Genomic DNA, 19,723 nt, shown 5'->3' with positions numbered 1-19,723 from the left:
TTGTGCACCGGGCCACTAGTCTGAAATAAATTGCTAATAAATTTAGTGATAAAATTTTTTATACTACTATTTAGCAAGTTAGTAAAGACATGGTCTTCATGATAAGCTAATCTTATTTACTGGAAAGCACAGAATGGCATACAGTTCCCATGTAGTTCTGCCAGTATATTCTAATATTAACCTGTGTGTCTTCCTTGCTAATCAACACTGGAAGTTTGTTTTTGTCACAATCTTCTAAAAGAGCCAATGCCAATAAAAAAGAAGTCAATTTCCCTTGACCTTAAAAGAAAATTAAAGCCTAGGGTCCACCCTCCTGGCCCCTCTGGGGTATAAGATTGGCATAAACCCAGTGTAACAGTGCTGCTTTATTGGGGTGAGGTTGGGAGGGGAGACACAATGGTGAGGAGCAAAATCAATAAAAGGAATACACGCTCAGGAAGTAATAATGTTAAAATAGTTGTACACAAAATGGTTAACTGCAATCACTTCCTTAAGAGGACTCAACCCATGGAAGAAAAATTTTAATTGTCATTGCAAAATACACCTGTAGGAAGTAGAAATTGGTTTCAGTAACATTAGTAGAGAATACATTCTAGAAATTGTAACATCCTGGCAGCAATTTAATAGAACAGTCCCAGATGGTTAGGCTGAAGCCAACTCCTAATGCGGATGAAAGCTTTTTCTGTGAGGAACTTTGGAGAAATACTACACTGTGCATAACCAAATCGAATTGTTGTCACTAGTGTGAAGTTTCATATAGTAAATGTTTTTTTTCTATGTCCACTTCAATTTCACAGCAAGAGTGGCACAGGACACCTAAACACAGAAGAGAGCAAGATATCTAACTCCTTCATATAATAATGCATACAATTCAAAATGATTACACTATCATTACATCTGGGGCTTTCTGCAACTACAAGGTGGTGGTTATGGTAAGCATGGCCCCTGGTAGCAATATCTAAAAAGGAGCCATCACCTTCTTTTACGTGTTTCCTTTTTGCGTTTTTTCTTAATTCTGCTGTGGTTGCTGCTTCTTGGGAAAACTGGTAAAAACAAAGTTGTAATCATTGAACATTGACACTGGCTATCAAGAGTTTAAAACCTACCCTAACCAGTTTGGCTCAGTAGATAGAGCGTCGGCCTGCGGACTCAAGGGCCCCAGGTTCGATTCCGGTCAAGGGCATGTACCTCGGTTGCGGGCACATCCCCAGTGGGCAGTGTGCAGGAGGCAGCTGATCGATGTTTCTCTCTCATCGATGTTTCTGACTCTCTCTATCCCTCTCCCTTCCTCTCTGTAAAAAAGTCAATAAAATATATATATTTTTTTAAAGAGTTTAAAACCTTCAATCTTCTGGGGCAAAGAAAGCACTGTACAATATTTAGAACTCTGGTTTACAAACAAAGTGGTCACACATTTTCCTGTCTGGAAAACTTCCACAACTTTCCTGATCATCATCATAGGAGGTCTGACTTAAGTTTGTTACAAATAACATAAGAAAATTCTGGTTCTGGAGTGATGTGATGGTCCAGTAAGTTCCATCTGATTATATGCCATTCGTTGAATACCCATAAGGATTGAACATTGTGGCACCAATGACAGGACCTGGTATCAGGTCATGAAGTCCACTTTCACGAGTGACATTCTTTGCAGTAACACCATCTTTCATGTAGAACTGGTCCATAACTGCTGAGTCAAGCTCACTCATCAGAATTTCCAGGGTTTGATCTGGCTGACTGATTACTCTCTGGGAAATCCAACGTATACAAGTACCAACAGTCAGAATTCATACATTCCATACAATATGCTGCTCCGTTTGGGAAAACTGCATTAAGAAACTATTTCTTCCTGGAAATTCTGATGTGGGTACCCTTGGTGAGAAGGCTTCATGACATTCTTACAAGAATAAAAGAAGTGCCGAACCGGTTTGGCTCAGTGGATAGAGCATCGGCCTGCGGACTCAAGGGTCCCAGGTTCGATTCCGGTCAAGGGCATGTACCTTGGTTGTGGGCACATCCCCAGTAGGGGTTGTGCAGGAGGCAGCTGATCAATGTTTCTCTCTCATCGATGTTTCTGGCTCTCTATCCCTCTCCCTTCTTCTCTGTAGAAAATCAATAAAATATTTTTAAAAAAGAATAAAAGAAGCTTTGAATTGAGTCAAACCCACTGTAACCCCAGCGAGTTTCAACAGGGGAACCAGTGCTTTCACCAAGAGGGTGGTACCACATGAAACCTCTCCTGGAGACAAATTTGCTAGTCTCACTGAGTACATAAGCTTCCTGCTTGTAATTTTTATTACACTTATGGTTGAACATTGCACATCCTTCAAAAGTATGTCCCAATTGGATCTTGAGTTGGTGAGATTTGCATTGGGTTGCTGCCTGTAGAACCAAACCTCTAGTAACTTTTCGTCCCTTCAAAAAAATGTACAACCTCCATCACTGTGAGACTAGCAAACAGCCAATAATCACAGAAAATCAACTAAATTAAATCTCTTTTCCTGCCACTGTTGCAGATTTTTCCAGCTGTTTCAGGTTCCCTCCTTTTTGGGGAGGTTGGGGAGGGGTTAGCATTATTTTACATTCACTTTTTTTATAAAAAATTAATAAAATTTTTCTGGCTTGTGTGTGTGTGTGTGTGTGTGTGTGTGTGTAAGTGAAAATTGAACAAGTCAATTTGGAAATAGAGACTGGTCATACTGTGGAAGCCTCTGAACCATTTTTCAACTAGGCCTTGACTTTTGGATTCCTGGATTCATTTCGACATTATCCAATTTGAACAAGAATCCTGCTAAGTCATTTTAGCCAGAATCACATATCCTCCATTCCCCAGGTGATCACCCTGGCTTTACTTCAGCAAGAATTATCAGCTGCAAGCAAATAATCAAACAATCCTGTTGCTGAGGACTACTCAAGCTAGAGAATCTAAACACATTTGTTGAGCTCAAATAACTCTAGCAGCTGAAATTGCAATTCTGTTATCTGTTCTGGCTATATTATCCATCATTATATTTAACTGAACTGTGCCACAGCCCCAATAAAGCAGTTTTTTTTATATTAATCTCAAAATTCTACCCATTCTTATCTTGGAATGATCAAGATTTGGCTACTCTAAGAAAGGGTAAGATGAATGAGACTGAAGGAAATCAGGACTACAACTAAGAGTCTCATATGCTTGGCATGTTTTCTACTGATGCAATCAAAAATTATACAACTGCAGATTTAAAATGGCAGTAGAATAAGTGGATGCTGCACGGACATGGTCCCAGGAACAAACTGGAATTACAATTAAAATACAGAAAAGCTGGAGAACCAAGATGGTGGCATAAGGTACAAACCTGTACGTGCTGCCCCCCACAACAACATTAAAACCACAACTATAAGACAAAACAGCTATCATCCAGAACCAGGGGAAAGCTGATCAAGTGGAAGTTCTACAACTAGAAGGAAGGAAAAAAACACATTGAGACCGAGTAGGAGGGGAGAGGCACCAAGAACAGAGGTACAGGGGCGCGGGAGAGGCTGCTGCACCTCGGTGTGCGGTTTTGTTCAATCGGAAGGGGACAAGCTCTCTGAACGCACTGAACTCATTTACGGCGAGACACTGGGGTCCCAGGCTCCTACAGGGAGAAACGGGACTGTCTTGCAGCGGGTCGGAAAGCGAAGAAGGTGACTTTCTCACAGAGCTGCTCGCAGGGCTGTGGGGGCGCTCGGCAGTCGGGGAATCGCGGAGTCAGAGTCGCGGGGTCGCTGAGGACACCATTGCTGCTTGCCCCGCCCTGGGAACTCTCTGAGACCCCGCCCCATACATCCCCTCGCTTTTGCAGCCTGACTGCAGTGAATCAGAGAGCTCCAAAACTTCCAAACTCCAAACGAAGAGGAGAAATCTGTTGATATTGCTGTAGCCCCTGCTGGGTGGACCCACACACATAAGGGTGTCTCCAGCACAGACAGTGGCTCCTCGCAGTCAGCCAAAAATGCGAAGACAAAGAAACATGTCACAAATGAAAGAAATGGAGGAAAGCAAACTAATGGAGGACATAGAGTTCAGAACCACAGTTATAAGGTTACTCAAGAACCTTCTACGAACCTCCGAGAAACTTAGTGAGACCTTCAAGGATGTTAATGAGAGTGCCAAAAAATGAAAAAGGACCAGTCAGAAATTAAACATACACTGACTGAAATAAAGAATAATATACAGAGATCCAACAGCAGATGAGAGGATCCCAAGAATCAAGTCAAAGATCTGAAATACGAAGAAGCAAAAAACACCTATCCGGAAAAGCAAAACGAAAAAAGAATCCAAAAATATGAAGATAGTGTAAGGAGCCTCTGGGACAACTTCAAACATACTAACATCCGAATTATGGGGGTGCCAGAAGAAGAGAGAGAGCAAGATACTGAAAGCCTATTTGAAGAAATAATGACAGAAAACTTCCCCTACCTGATGAAATAGACTTACAAGTCCAGGAAGCTCAGAGAACCCCAAACAAGAGGAATCCAAAGAGGACCACACCAAGACACATCATAATTAAAATGCCAAGGGCTAAAGACAAAGAGAGAATCTTAAAAGCAGCAAGAGAAAAACAGTTAGTTACCTACAAGGGAGTACCCATACGACTGTCAGCTGATTTCTCAACAGAAACCATGCAGGCCAGAAGGGAGTGGCAAGAAATATTCAAAGTGATGAATGCCAAGAACCTACAACCAAGATTACTTTATCCAGCAAAGCTATCATTCAGAATTAAAGGTCAGATAAAGAGCTTCACAGATAAGGAAAAGCTAAAGGAGTTCATCACCACCAAACCAGGATTATATGAAATGCTGAAGGATATTCTTTAAGGGATAAATACCACATGATCTCACTCATTTGTGGATTATAATGAACAACATAAACTGATGAACAAGGACTGATCCAGAGACGGAGAGGCATTGATTGGACTGTCGGGCCCTGGAGGGAAGGTAGGGGAGGGTGGGGGTAAGCGGGAGAGATCAACCAAAGGACTTATATGCAAGCATATAGGCCTAACCAATGGACATGGACAACAGGGTGGGGGGTGAGGGCATGAGTGGGGGGGGGGGGGGTAAGGGATAACGTGGGGATATGGACACAGATGTAATATCTTAATCAATAAAAAATATATTTTTAAAAAATACAGAAAAGCTTCCTGAATAATCAGCAGAAGACTCACTGGAGAGAACCCTGATAACCAAGGACCGAAGGTGGAGACCTCATAGACTGGTAGGACAAATAGAGGTGGGAAAGGGCTGGCCAGGAATCCACAAACAGCAACTGAAGTTCTGGAGAGATATCTCAGCTGTGGAGGTTGCCAATGAGAACCTTGGGATATAATCCTCAAGCTGGGTCTCCCAGCAGAGAGCACCAGAACTGAGAAGGGTGCCCACATAACATCTGGCTGTGAAAAGCAGCAGAGATGCTATCTGCCAGGGAGAGATGGCTGGAAATTCAGGCACCCTCTTAAAGGGCTAACACAAAAAATTCCCTGTGGAGCCACCTGAACTGGAGCTGTGCAAGCAGAAGCCAGGACCAGGGACTCAGGGGTTAGAGCTCAGAAGGCAGACACCCCTGGTTTCCTGTGCTGAGTCATTCCCTCATGCAGCAGAGGACATCTTTCCCACACAGACATTTGCTCTACAGGCGGTCTAGGCTGTGGAAGGAGAGTTGACCCAACCTATTGGAAAACAGAGGATATAACCCTAGTAAACATATATACATGCAACATAAGAACACCTAAATATATATTTTTTAAAAACTTCTGGAAGTGCCGAAACCGGTTTGGCTCAGCGGATAGAGTGTCGGCCTGCGGACTGAAAGGTCCCAGGTTCGATTCCGGTCAAGAGCATGTACCTGGGTTGAGGGCACATCCCCGGTGGGAGATGTGCAGGAGGCAGCTGGTCGATGTTTCTCTCTCATCGATGTTTCTAACTCTCTATCTCTCTCCCTTCCTCTCTGTAAAAAATCAATAAAATATATTTTAAAAAAAAAACTTCTAGAAGATTTTAACAGAGAGATCGACAACAATACAGTTATAGTAGGGGACTTGAACACTCCTCTGACTTCACTGGATAGATCTTCCAGACAAAAACTTAACAAGGAAACAGAGATTCTAAATGATACACTGGATCAGCTGGATTTAATTGACATTTATAGACCATTTCACTCCAAAGCAGCAGAATATACATTCTTCCCAAGTGCACATGGGTCATTCACAAAGATAGACCACATGTTAGGACACAAAACAAGTCTCTACAAGTTCAAGAAGATTGAAATCATATCAAGCATCTTCTCAGATCACAGTGGAATTAAATTAGAAATCAACTACAGTAAAAAAAAAAAAACAAGCCCACCCAAAAACATTTAAACACATGAAGAATAAATAGCATGTTATTAAACATTGAATGGATTACCAAGGAGATCGAGAAAGAAATAAAAAACTTCCTGAAAACAAATGAAAATGAACACAAAGCAACCTAAAATCTCTGGGACACAGCAAAAGCAATCCTGAGAAGAAAGTTCATAGCACTAAAGGCATGCCTCAAAAAACAAGAAAAAGCCCTGACTGGTTTGGCTCAGTGGATAGAGCGTCGGCCTTTGGACTGAAGGGTCTCAGGTTCGATTCCGGTCAAGGGCATGTACCTTGGTTGCGGGAACATTCCCAGTGTGGGGTGTGCAGGAGGCAGCTGATCAATGTTTCTCTCTCATCGATGTTTCTAACTCTCTATCCCTCTCCCTTCTTCTCTGTAAAAAATCAATAAAATATTAAAGAAAAATCAACAATAAACTATTTAACCCTACAACTTAAAGAACTAGAAAGTGAACAACAAGAAAATCCCCAGAGTAAGTAGAAGGGAGGAAATAATAAAGATTAGAGCAGAAATAAATAACATAGAGACAAAAAAAATACAAAAAAATCAATGAAACCAAGAGCTGGTTCTTTGAAAGGATAAATAAAATTGTTAACCCATCAGCCAGACTAATCAAGAAATAAAGAGAGAGGACCCAAATAAATAAAATCGTAACCACTGACACCACTGAAATACAAGGGACTGTAAGAAAATACTACGAACAACTATATGCCAACAAGCTAGACAATGTGGATGAAATAGACAAATTCCTAGAAAAATACAATCTCCCAAAACTGTATCAAGAGGAATCAGAAAACCTGAATTATTGAATAACTGATGAAATAGAAGCAATTTCCAGCAAATAAATGCCCAGGTCTGAATAGCTTTACAAGGGAGTGTTACCAAACATTCAAAGAAGAACTAACACCTGTACACCTCAAACTATTTCAGAAAATCTAAGAGAAAGGAACACTTCCAAGTTCTTTTTATGAGGCCAGGATGATCCTAATTCCAAAACAAGATAAAGACACTACAAAGAAAGAGAATTATAGGCCAATATCCCTGATGAACATAGATGCAACAATCCTCAACAAAATATTAGCAAATCACATCCAGCAATATATTCAAAATATCATACACCATGATCAAGTGGGATATAATCCAGGGATCAAGGCTGGTACAATATTTGCAAATCAATAAACATGATACCTCACATAGACAAACTGAAAAACAAAAATCACATCATCATATCAATAGATGCAGAAAAGGCACTTAACAAAATCCAATACCCATTTTTGATAAAAACTCTCAGCAAAGTGAGAAAAGAGGGAACAAATCTCAACATGATAAAGGCCATATATGACAAACCTACAGCAAACATCATACTCAATGGGCAAAAACTTAAAAAATTTCCCCTAAGAACAGGAACAAGACAGGGATGTTTGCTTTCACCACTCTTATTCAACATAGTACTGGAAGTCCTAGCCATATTGATCACCAAGAAGAAGAAATAAGAGAAATCCAAATTGGAAAGGAGGAAGTAAAACTCTCATTATTTGCAGATGACATGATATTGTACATAGAAAACCCTAAAGACTCTACCAAAAAACTGCTAGATTGAATTTGGCAGTGCAGCAGGATACAAAATCAGCACCCAAAAATCAATGACTTTTTAATACACAAATAATGAATTCTCAGAGAGAAACTAAACAAACAATCCCATGTACCATTGCAACAACAAAAATTAAGTTACTTACGAATAAATTTAACTAAAGAGGCAAAAGAACTATACTAGGAAAACTACAGAACGTTGAAAAAAGAGATAGAAGAAGATATAAAAAGGTGGAAAAATATATCGCGTTCATGGATTGGTAGAATCAACATCATTAAAATGTCCATACTACTGAAGGCAATCTACAGATTCAATGCAATCCCTATTAAAATACCAGCAGCATATTTCACAGAGCTAGAACAAATATTCCAAAATTTATATGGAATCAAAAAAGACCCCAAATAGCTGCAGCAATTGTGAGAAAGAAAAACAAAGTTGGAGGAATCACAATACCAGAAATCAAATTATATTACAAAGTCACTGTAATCAAAACAGATTGGTACTGGCACAAGAACAGGCATATAGGTCAATGGAATAGAACTGAGAACCCAGAAATTGACCCAAGCCATTACTCAATTAATATTTGGAGTCACAAGAGTCTCTTCAATAAAGGGTGTTGGGAAAATTGGACAGATGCATGCCAAAAAAAATGAAACTAGACCATCAACTTACACCATATGCAAGAATAAACTCAAAATGGATAAAAGACTTAAATGTAAATTGTGAAACCATAAAAAGCCTAGAAGAAACCATAGGCAGCAAAATCTTAGTCATCTCTATTGCAATATGTTTACAGCTACATCTCCTAAGGAAAAGGAAACTGAGGAGAAAATAAACAAATGGGAATACATAAAAATAAAAAGCTTCTGCACAGCAAAATAAACCATAAACAAAATGGAAAGGAAGCCCATTGTATTGGAGAACATATTTGTCAATGAAACATCTGATAAAGGGTTAATATCCAAAATATATAAGGAACTCATACAACTTAACAAAAGGAAGACAAACAATCCAATTAAAAAATGAGCAAAGGACCTAAATAGATACTTGTCCAAAGAGGACATACAGAGGGCCAAGAGACATATGAAAAAACTAGGAGCCCAGTGCACAAATTCGTGCACCTTGAATGAAACTGTGGACTGTGAGGCTGCGGTGGGCACAGGGGCGGGTCTCCGCCCATCCTCCACGCCCCCGCCTGGCCCCTCCCACCACGGCCCCTGGTCCCTGTCAGCCAGCAGTCCCTCTCCCTCCACCACTGCTCCCATGTGCTAATGGCGCCAGCCCTGCTCGCACCGCTGATGACAGAGTGATTGGGGCCAGCGCCATCAGTGGGTGCGAGCAGTGGTTGCTACCCTGATTGCCCCTCAGGAGCAGGGGGAGGTGGAGAAGCCCTCAGGGGTGATCGGGGCTGGCAGCCGCCACTTGCACCTTCTGATGGCACCAAGCAATTGGGACTGGCACCGGGCACTGGCAGTGGGTGCAAGGGGCAGCTCCGATGCCAGCTGCGGGTGTGAGCTAGGCCGTCACTGGCAGCGGATGCGAAAGGCAGCTACAGCGCTTGCAGCAGGTGCAAGCAGGGCTGGCACCGGCAGCAGGTGCAAGTGCCAGCAGGACCACAGCACGATAGAGCAAAGAATTTTCAGTAACCACCAGAGGCTCACCCCAATGATAGTGACTGGGGCCCCACCTTGGTCTGGCGCCCCCGCTCACCTGCTCCACCATCCCACCACAGCCGACGTCCACCATATTCCACGCTCTGCCGCCTACTGCCAAAGCCCGTCATGTTCTGTGCATGCCCCTGGTGGTCAGCACACGTCATAGCAACCAGTTGTTCGGTTGTTCCGCCATTCAGTCTATTTGCATATTAGGGTTTTATATATATAGATTCTCAAAGTCACTAATCATCAGAGAGGTACACATCAAAATAACAATGAGGTACCATTTCACACCTTGTCAGAATGGCTACCATCAACAAATCAACAAATGACAAGTGCTGTCCAAGATGTGGAGAAATGGAAACCCTAGCCAAAACTGGTTTGGCTCAGTGGTAGAGCGTTGGCCTGCGGACTGAAAGGTCCCAGGTTCGATTCCGGTCAAGGGCATGTACCTGGGTTGCGGGCACATCCCCAGTGGGAGATGTGCAGGAGGCAGCTGATCGATGTTTCTCTCTCATCGATGTTTCTAACTCTCTATCTCTCTCCCTTCCTCTCTGTAAAAAATCAATAAAAATATAAAAAAAAAAAAAAGAAATGGAAACCCTAATACACTGCTGGTGGGAATGCAGACTGGTGCAGCCATTATGGAAAATAGTATGAAGTTTCCTCAAAAAATGAAATATGGAACTTCTATTTTACCCAGTGACCCCACTTCTAGGAATATATCTTAAGAAACCCAAAGCATTGCCAAAACCGGTTTGGCTCAGTGGATAGAGCGTCGGCCTGCAGACTGAGGGGTCCCGGGTTCGATTCCAGTCAGGGGCATGTACCTGGGTTGCGGGCACATCCTCAGTGGGGGATGTGCAGGGGGCAGCTGATTGATGTTTCTCTCTCATCGATATTTCTGGCTCTCTATCTCTTTCCCTTCCTCTCTGTAAAAAATCAATAAAATATATTTAAAAAAAAAAAAAGAAAAGAAACCCAAAGCACCAATCAGGAAGAATGTATGTACCCTTATGTTCATAGAAGCACAATTTACAATGGCTAAGATCTGGAAAGAGCTCAAGTGCCCATATATATATATCTACACTAATAAAAGAGAAACATGGTAATTAGCGTACGACCGCTACCCTTCCCATTGGCTAATCAGCATATCCTTATGCAAATTAACTGTCAGCCAAGATGGCGGCCGGCAGCCAGGCAGCTGGAAGCGAACATGAGGCTTGCTTGCTCCAGGGACTGCAGACTCCAACGTTCCCCGCCTGACTTGCCGGCCTCTGAGTTGCAACTCTAAGCAACTATGTACTATGTTGCAAATAAGAAGCTGAAACCAGCTTTCAGCCAGCCGGGATCTCAGAGCTGAAGTTATACATTGTTTCGATTATAGAACGGCAAACAAACCAGATATGAAGCCTCAGAGCTAGAGCCAGAGCTAAAGCTGGCCCAGAATAAAATTAGAAAAGAGAAAAAAAAGGAGCAGTTGGGAGCTTCAGTCAGCCTAAAAGCAGCCCTCAGCCCCTCACCCAGACTGGCCAGGCATCCCAGTGGGGACCCCCACCCTGAAGGGTGTGTGACCAGCTGCAAACAGCCATCATCCCCTCATCCAGGCTGGCCAGGCACCCCAGTGGGGACCCCCACCCTGATCCAGGACACCCTTCAGGGCAAACCAGCCGGCCCCCAGGCCTCTATCCTATATAGTAAAAAGGTAATATGCCTCCCAGCACCAGGATCAGCATGACAGGGGGCAGCGCCCAAACCCCCTGATCGCCCTGCAGCTCTGTGTGTGACAGGGGGCAGGGCCACAACCTCCCTATCTGCCCTGCTCTGTTCGTGACAGGGGAAGGTGCCCCAACCCCCTGATGGGCCCTGCTCTGTGTGTGACAGGGTGCGGTGCCCCAACCCCCCCCCCCCCACCACGGGCCCTGCTCTGTGTGTGATGGGGTAGAGCCATAACTCCCCATCGGCCCTGCCCTGAGTGTGACAGTGGTGGCGCCCCAACCCCCTGATCGGCCCTGCTCTGTGCGTGACAGGGGGTGGCGCCGCAACCTCCCCATCAACTCTGCCTTGAGTGTGACAGGGGGCGGTGCCCAACCCCCCAATTGGCCCCACCCTGAGTGTGACTGAGGGTGGCATTGCAAACTCCTGATCTGTCCTGCTCTGTGCATGACAGGGGGTGGTGCCCCAACTCCCCAATCAGCCCTGCTCTGAGCCCGACCAGGGGCTGCACCTAGGGATTGGGCCTGCCCTCTGCCACCCAGGAGCAGGCCTAAGCCAGCAGGTTGTTATCTCCTGAGGGGTCCCAGACTGTGAGAGGGCACAGGCCGGGCTGGGGGACCCCCCTCCCCTCCCCCCCCCCCCCGAGTGCACAAATTTTTGTGCACCAGTCCTCTAGTCTACACTAATAAAAGAGAAACATGGTAATTGGCGTACGACCGCTACCCTTCCCATTGGCTAATCAGTGAGTATATACAAAGTAACTGTCAGCCAAGATGGCGGCCGGCAGCCAGGCAGCTGGAAGCTAACAGGAGGCTTGCTTCCTTCAGTGACAGAGAACTCCAACGTTCCCCGCCTGCCTTGCCGGCCTCTGAGCTTCAGTTGGAAACATAGTAACATTTATAGAAGATAAACAAAACTCCAGAAAGCTCCTGTCAGTCAGCCGGGATCTCAGAGCTGGAGTCGCAACATTGTTTCGAATACAGAAAACAAAGGCCAGAAACCTGCTTTCAGCCGAGCCTCAGAGAGAAAGCCGGCTCTCAGCTCCAGTGACAGCCATAGAAGGTAAATAAATGCCAGAATTAAAAAAAAAGAAAAAAAGGAGAGGTTTGGAGCTCCAGTCACCCGCCAGCCTGAAAACGGCCCTCAGCCCCTCACCCAGACTGGCCAGGCACCCCAGTGGGGACCCCCACCCTGAAGCAACAAGATGGCGGCTAATTTGCATACTGAAGGCAGGCGGCAGCAGGCAAGGCTGTCTGCGGTCTGGGACCCGGATCTGTGACCCTGCCGGGTGGGATCAGCAGAGCCGCGAGGCCTCCCGGCACCGGGATCAGCGTGACAGGGGGCAGCGCCCAAACCCCCTGATTGCCCTGCAGCTCTGTGTGTGACAGGGGGCAGTGCCCCAACCCCCCCCCCATGGGCCCTGCTCTATGTGAGATGGGGTAGAGCCATACCTCCCCATCGGCCCTGCCCTGAGTGTGACAGTGGCGGCGCCCCAACCTCCTGATCGGCCCTGCTCTGTGTGTGACAGGGGGTGGTGCCCCAACTCCCCTATTGGCCCTGCTCTGTGCATAACAGGGGGGAGCTCCTCAACCCCCTGATCGGCCCTGCTCTGTGCGTGACAGGGGGGAGCTCCCCAAACCCCTGATGGGCCCTGCTCTGTGTGTGACAGGGGGCAGCGCCCCAACCCCCTGATCAGCCCTGCTCTTTGCGTGGCAGGGTGTGGCGCCACAACCTCCCCATCGACCCTGCCTTGAGTGTGACGGGGCGGTGCCCCAACCCCCCAATCGGCCCTACCCTGAACGTGACTAGGGGTGGCATCGCAACCTCCCCATCTGCCCTGCTCTGTGCATGACGGGGCGGCGCCCCAACTCCCCAATCGGCCCTGCTCTGAGCCCGACCAGGCGCTGCACCTAGGGATTGGGCCTGCCCTCTGCCACCCGGGAGCAGGCCTAAGCCAGCAGGTCATTATCTCCCAAGGGGTCCCAGACTGCGAGAGGGCACAGGCCAGGCTGAGGGACCCCCCTCCCCCCCCCCCCCCCCCCAGTGCACAAATTTTTGTGCACCGGGCCTCTAGTATATATATAAAGAGCCAGGGGCCATCGCAACCAAATGGACGACCAAACAGGCTCAATGGGGTGACAAGGCCAGCAGTGGGGACAGTGAGGGACGACCAAATAACTGAACAGCAGGCTCTGTGGGGCGACCAGGCCAGCAGGGGGGTTAGTGAGGGATGGCCAAACAGCTGAAGAGCAGGCTGTGTGGGGCGACCAGGCTGGCGGGGGGGGGGGGGGGGGGGGGAGGGCAGTTGGGGGCAATCAGGCCTGCAGGGGGGGACAGTAAGGGGTGACCAGGTTGGTGGGGAGGGGCAGTTAGGGGCAACCAGGCCAGCAGAGGGGGGCTTTGCGGATGACCAGGCCAGCAGGGGGGGCAATAAGGGCCAACCATGCTGGCGGAGGGAGCAGTTAGGGGTGACCAGGTCGGCAGGGGTGGGGCAGTTGGGGGCAACCAGGTTGGCGGGGGGGTGGTATTGGGGGTGACCCGGCCAGCAGGCAGAGGCAGTTAGGAGTGATCAGGCTGGCAGGGGGGGCCAGTAGGGGCGATCTGGAAGGCAGGCAGTTGAGCAGTTAGGAGCCAGCAGTTCTAAACTGGCAGTCAGACATTCCCCGAGGGGTCCCAGATTGGAGAGGGTGCAGGCTGGGCTTAGGGGACCCCCCCCATCCCCATGCAAAAATTTCATGCATTGGGCTTCTAGTCAGTAGATAAAAAAAAGCTGTGGTACATTTATACCATGGAATACTATGCAACAGTAAAAAGGAAGAATCTCTTACACTTTGAAACAGCATGGAGGGACCTGGAGAGTATCATGCTAAATGAAATAAGTCAGTCAGAGAAAGACAAGTATCACATGATCTCACTCATATATGGAATCTAAATAACAAAGTAAATTGATGAACGGAGTGGATCCAGAGACATGGAAGCATGGAACACAGTGTGGAATCTCAGAAGGAAGGCAGGGGAGGGTGGGTGGGTGGGAGGTATTCAACCAAAGACCTTGTATATGCGTAACCCATGGACACAGACAATAGAGTGCTGAAGGCCTGTGGGGGGGGGGATGATGAACTGGAGAGGGTCAATGGGGGATAATGGGGGATTATATAATCTACACTAATAAAAGAGAAACATGGTAATTAGCGTACGACCGCTACCCTTCCTATTGGCTAATCAGCATATCCTTATGCAAATTAACTGTCAGCCAAGATGGCAGCTGGCAGCCATGCACTGAAGCGAGCAGGGAGGCTTGCTTGCTCCAGTGACGGTGGACTCCAACATTCCCCACCAGACTTGTCAGCCTCTCAGCTGATACTCTAAGCAACTACGTACTATGTTGCAAATATAGAAGCTAAACAAAACCCCAGAAACCAGCTTTCAGTCAGCCTGCCTTCAGCCAGCCGGACCGCAACATTGTATCGATGTTTTCAGCAGTGAAGCCTCAGAGCTAAAGCTGGCCCAGAATAAAAAAAAGAAAAAGAAAAAGAGGAGCGGTTGGGAGATTCAGTCACCTGCTTCCGGAAAACAGCCCTCAGCCCCTCAGCCAGACTGGTCAGGCACCCCAGTGGGGACCCCCACCCTGATACAGGACACCCTTCAGGGAAAACCAGCCAGCCCCCACCCGTGCACCAGGCCTCTATCCTATATAGTAAAAGGGTAATATGCCTCACAGCACCGGGATCAGCGGAGCAGCGAGGCTCCTGGCACCGGGATCAGCGTGACAGGGGGCAGTGCCCAAACCCCCTGATTGCCCTGCAGCTCTGTGAGTGACAGGGGGCGGGGCCACAACCTCCCTATCTGCCCTGCTCTGTTCGTGACAGGGGAAGGCGCCCCAACCCCCTGATCCGCCCTGCTCTGTGTGTGACAGGGGGCGGTGCCCCAACTCCCCTATTGGCCCTACTCTGTGAGTGACAGGGGGGAGCTCCTCAACCCCCTGATCGGCCCTGCTCTGTGTGTGACAGGGGTCAGCTCCCCAACCCCCTGATCGATCCTGCTCTGTGCATGACGGGGCAGCGCCCCAACTCCCCAATCGGCCCTGCTCTGAGCCTGATCAGGGGCTGCCACCCGGGAGCAGGCCTAAGCCAGCAGGTCGTTATCTCCAGAGGGGTCCCAGACTGCAAGAGGGCACAGGCCGGGCTGGGGGACCCCCTTCCCTCCCCCGAGTGCACAAATTTTTGTGCACCGGGCCTCTAGTCTATATAATAAAAGCCTAAGCCACCATTATGACAGAACTACCAAAACGACCTGTCCCTATGATGCGCACTGACCACCAGGGCAGACAATCAACACTGGTGCTCCTCCTAGTGGTCAGTGTGCTCCCACAGGGGGAGTGCCGCTCAGCTAGAAGCCGGGCTCATGGCTGGTGAGTGCAGCAGTGGTGGTGGAAGCCTCTCCTGCCTCTGCAGCAGTGCTAAGGAGCAGCGAGCCAAGCGGTAAGGAGCAGCGAGCAAGCAAGTGGTAAGGAGCGAGGGCTCCCAGACTGTGTGAGGACACAAGCTGGGCTGAGGAAATGCCTCTGCCCCCTGCCTCCATGCACAAATTTCATGCACCAGGCCTCCATTACTTGCAATAATAAAGAATTGAAAGAAAGAAAGAAAGAAAGAAAGAAAGAAAGAAAGAAAGAAAGAAAGAAAGAAAGAAAGAAAGAGAGGGAGAGAGAGAGAGAGAGAGAGAGAGAGAGAGAGAGAGAGAGAGAAAGGAAGGAAGGAAGGAAGGAAGGAAGGAAGGAAGGAAGGAAAGAAAGGCGGGAGGAAGAGAGGGAGGGAGAGAGGGAGGGAGGGAGGGAGGAAGGAAGGGGGGAAGGAAGGAAGAAAAAAAACAGCTCCCTTGCCCTAGAAACCAGGAGGTCACTGTTCGATTCCCGGTCAGGGCACATGCCTGGGTTGCGGGCTCAGTCCCCAGTGTGGGGCATGCAGAAGGCAACCAATCAATGATTCTCCCTCATCCTTGATGTTTCTATCTTTCTCTCCCTCTCCCTTCCTCTCTGAAATCAATAAAAGAAAAATATTTTTTTAAAAACCAGCTCTCTTGGCCAATCACTAGTCCCCATCCCCACACTATTGCATCTAGCCTTCTTCAGAGCCCGGGAATCTGGCCATATGCCAGAAAGGGGTAATGGGCAGGGGGGATTGTAGGAGAGAAGACTTAGAAGATAAAAGACCTGATTAACTAAATAAACATTATTGATTGTGTACCAAACACTTTGAGACCTCTATGATCTGTAGAACTATACATTTTGCAGAGGCATCAGAAAATTAAATAGTCCTGGCCAGTTGCTCAGTGTTTAGAGCGTCTGCCTGTGGGCCTAAGGGTCTCAGGTTCAATTACCAGTCAAGGGCACGTATGTGAGTTGCAGGTTCAATCCTGGGCCCCACCAGTTGGGGCACTTGTGGGAGACAACCAATGTTTCTCTCTCACATCAATGTTTCTCTCCCCCCGCCCCCACTTCCCTTCCACTCTCTCTAAAAATCAATGGGAAAAAATATCCTCAGATGAGGGTTAACAAAAACAAAAAAAGAAAGAAAACTAAAGAATAATTGAATTACTTTATTTCTCAAAATTAATTGAAGCAGATACTTGTGACGTCATAGGGAGAGTCCACATAAGACAATACCAACAATACTTGATCTTACCAGTCACTTGAACAATCCACATAGTGACACAGAAAACAAATAAAATAACTGAGTGAAGATGAAATCAGGACACTAAACAAAAAAAAATCTGAAAAGGAATAATAACATTAAAAAAATCAACAACAGCAATGCTCAGAACCCATTGCAATGCAGAAGGAGGGGTTGGAGCAGTGGTTCTCAACCTTCTGGCCCTTTAAATACAGTTCCTCATGTTGTGACCCAACCATAAAATTATTTTCGTTGCTACTTCATAACTGTAATGTTGCTACTGTTATGAATCGTCATGTAAATATCTGATATGCAGGATGGTCTTAGGCGACCCCTGCCAAAGGGGGCGCGACCCACAGGTTGAGAACCGCTGGGTTGGAGGGTAGAATGGAGACATTTTACCTTTAACCTTTGACAGGAAAGAAAGCAAAGAATATTTAAATCTTCATTTGAAATTTTGATTATTATAGGAAAACAAACCGTTGGACTCCAGCGTGTAAGTGGATGGACAGGAAGCTGATCAAATGCCAGAGGTCTCTTTACTCCTGATAACTGTCAAGCATTGCTTGAGTGCCCTTTAAGTTCTGCTGAAGAAGTTCTGAGAAAGCAATTGGAAACAGCATTGTTGCCTTCAGAAACAGCAGAAACCAGCACTAGAAATCTGGGGAGTTGCATCGGGGAAGAAACCCTCAGGGAAGTGAGACTCTCAATTATTTTTCATTATCACTGAGGAGGCAGTGGAGAGAGCAGAGGAAGAGCTCCTGCTGTGTTGGTGAGGTTTGTTGATGAAGCTCACAACCTGGGAGAGGAATGTGTAGGCTTCCTGCCTTAGGGGGCTGATGCTGATATAGAATTTCACACTATGATAACTGAGAAGTGTGGATTAAACACGGAGTATTGTCATGGCCACGCTTACACTGTGTCCCGTGGATTTTCTTCCAAAATACAGGTTGGTAATTTAGACTTTTAGAGAAATATCCCCAAGCTATCTGCACACCTGCCTTAAACACATGGTTGGCAAAATCCATGCCTGTATGGGAGTATCTGTTGCATTAGGAACAATTGAGGAAGTTGGTTCTTTTTTCCATCGATCACCACAACTGCCTTTAGAGCTTGACAGAGTAACCTCTGTCCTTTTTCAGAACAATAAAGAAGGGGTTAAAGAACTAAAGGAGCCCGGCCAGTGTGGCACAGTGGTTGAGCGTCAATCTATGAACCAGGAGATCACAGTTTGATTCCTGGTCAGGGCACATGCCCAGGTTTCATGTTTCAGGCTGGATCCCCAGTAGGGGGCGTGCAGGAGGCAGCCAATTGATGATTCTCATCATTGATGTTTCCATCTATCTCTGTCTCTCCCTTCCTAGGAAGGAAGGGAGGGAGGGAGGGAGGGAGGGAGGGGAAGGAAAATTGCTATTCTCGGTGGACAGGCAGGCATGATGTTTTCTAAAATTTTAGTGACCTACAAGCATTGGTCTTATGTTTTGATGGTATAAATAGTGGCACAACTATGGGATGGAATAACTGTACAGCAGGCGGACCATTTGTACTCTGTAGTGCAGTAACCAAGTTTGATTTCATTGTTGCTATTGTTCTTAAATATGCTCTACCTTTTACAAGAGCTTTTGGGAAAATCTCCAGGGGCAAGCCTCTTATGTCGTCTTTGCAGCCAGTAGCTTGATTGCAGTGCTGCATTCACTGAGTGAAATGATGGAAAATATTGAAGTTTGTCATGAATTTTGATTTCAAGAAACCACCAATTTGGCAACCAAACTTGATATTCAGATGGAGCTCCCTGGGAAATTTCACAGAGCACAGCAAGGTAACCTGGGATCTCAGCTAACCTCTGAGAGTTCCTGCTAAGAAGCTCTAAGTGTTCCAACAGCAGAACACGTTATTCAGGAACTGAAAAATATATTCCCAGAACAGCACCTCAGAGCGCTTCAATGCTGATCTCTGGCACCCTCTGTCATGGGACAGCTCAAATTCAGTACACTGGATGAACACCATGCTGATGTGCACAGAGGTGACATACCCGGTCCTGACACACTCTCAGCTCAGCTGCATTGTTGGAGAATCAAGTGGAAACACTGAGGGAAAGATACAGAGCTTCCACCCAACATTTATGAAGCACTCCACCTGCCAGACATCAAGTTTTGTCCTAATGTTGATGCATTGCTGAAGGTTTTATGTGTTCTTCCTGTGATGAAGGTAGGAATAAGCTCTATGAAAATAGTGAAAGTATCTCCAAGCATACCTGAGGAATGGAACACCAAAGGTCAAGGTCAAGTAGCTTAGCTTTGTTTAACATAAATTTTGATTAAAAACATGATTTTGAAAGTATGAAAATAGTAAAACATTGTTCAAATGTCTTACCTAACTAACAACATGATTTTGATTTAATGGTAGACACATATATCTAACTCTATACAATTAAGTAAGAGCTTCCAACAAATAATTTAAAAACCATGAAAAATACCTAAGAGACTTTTAAAATGGGCTTCCTTTTATATTTGACTAGTGTCCCAGTGCACGGATTCATAAACATTGAAAGGAAATTAATTAGAAGAAATATTTTAATATCACTATTTGCATCTTGCTAATGAAAAGAAAATAGGATTCCACTGAGTCTCCTATCTACCTACTCCAGGATTTCTGTAAGGATCAAATGAGATAAGGCACGTGAAAACACTTCACAAACATTTGGTTAA

At 46.2% G+C, this 19,723-nt stretch overlaps 2 pseudogenes; one reads left to right on the top strand and one right to left on the bottom strand.

Moving 5' to 3' along the window:
• Positions 1-1,009: 1,009 nt before the first annotated feature.
• On the bottom strand, positions 1,010-2,437 carry LOC139009987 (S-adenosylmethionine decarboxylase proenzyme-like; annotated as a pseudogene).
• Positions 2,438-16,509: 14,072 nt separating this feature from the next.
• LOC139011524 (52 kDa repressor of the inhibitor of the protein kinase-like) lies at positions 16,510-19,495 on the top strand (annotated as a pseudogene).
• Positions 19,496-19,723: the final 228 nt, after the last annotated feature.

Source organism: Myotis yumanensis, unplaced genomic scaffold (assembly GCF_028538775.1).
Source record: "Myotis yumanensis isolate MYYU_CA2020_CCGP unplaced genomic scaffold, mMyoYum1.0.hap1 SCAF_5, whole genome shotgun sequence".
NCBI lineage: Eukaryota > Metazoa > Chordata > Mammalia > Chiroptera > Vespertilionidae > Myotis > Myotis yumanensis.
This window is presented reverse-complemented; position numbering and strand designations above follow the sequence as displayed.